Consider the following 898-nt stretch of genomic DNA (forward strand, 5'->3'; position numbering starts at 1 on the left):
CGGCAGGAAACAGAATTGGTTTACTTTTAAATATATATTATAGATGACGGTAGTATCTGTTCCCGAAAGACCAGTTACCGTGGATGACCATGCAGCTTTGCTAGAAATGAAATGATAATTAAATGGACACCCTAGCTGCAAACAGGCGTTGATGTACTTCATTGGGGATATGTTGAAAATGTGTGCCCCGACCGGGACTGTTTGCAGCTAGGGTGTCCATTTAATTACCATTTCATTTCTAGCAAAGCTGCATGGTCATCCACGGTAACTGTTCTTTCGGGAACAGATACTGCCGTCATATATAGTTAAAATATGGCTTCCCGGCCATTGACCTTCTTGTGCGAACGCACACGCTATGCCCGAACTCGTACGGGACTTGGTAGATTAATCTGCCACGAGTAATGAGTATGATGGGCAAACATCTATTAGGCGCACAACGAATGTAGTGATGTGGGCATGTTGGGAATGTGGATCTCACGGGGAGCGTGCAAGAGATAAATCCCTGCAGACGCTCTATCCTCTGTGCCCACGGTGGCTCAGATGGATAGAGCGTCTGCCATGTAAGCAGGAGATCCCGGGTTCGAGTCCCGGTCGGGGCACACATTTTCAACATGTCCCCAATGAAGTACATCAACGCCTGTTTGCAGCTAGGGTGTCCATTTAATTATCATTTCATTACTTTTAAATGATATTTATTTTTTGAGAATTAGATTTGATATATAACACGCATACGTAATATTGCCTGAAAAATCGGCGCTGAAAGCTGATCATGAATTACTCCCTGCGTAGTTATTGCATCTACGCGGTTGCGCGATACCTGCGCGTTCCCAGAAGCGGGCTGCAATTTTGAAGCCTCGAAATAAAGTTTCCAGCTTACCGATAAAGATAAACGTCAAAT

General features: G+C 44.5%; 1 non-coding gene across 1 annotated transcript; it reads left to right on the plus strand.

Annotated features, from left to right (window-relative positions):
* Window positions 1-524: 524 nt before the first annotated feature.
* On the plus strand, window positions 525-599 carry Trnat-ugu (transfer RNA threonine (anticodon UGU)). Its single transcript has one exon. It is a non-coding gene; the product is annotated as a tRNA-Thr (tRNA).
* Window positions 600-898: the final 299 nt, after the last annotated feature.

This window comes from Schistocerca nitens, chromosome 4 (genome assembly GCF_023898315.1).
Source record: "Schistocerca nitens isolate TAMUIC-IGC-003100 chromosome 4, iqSchNite1.1, whole genome shotgun sequence".
Classification (NCBI taxonomy): Eukaryota; Metazoa; Arthropoda; class Insecta; order Orthoptera; family Acrididae; genus Schistocerca; species Schistocerca nitens.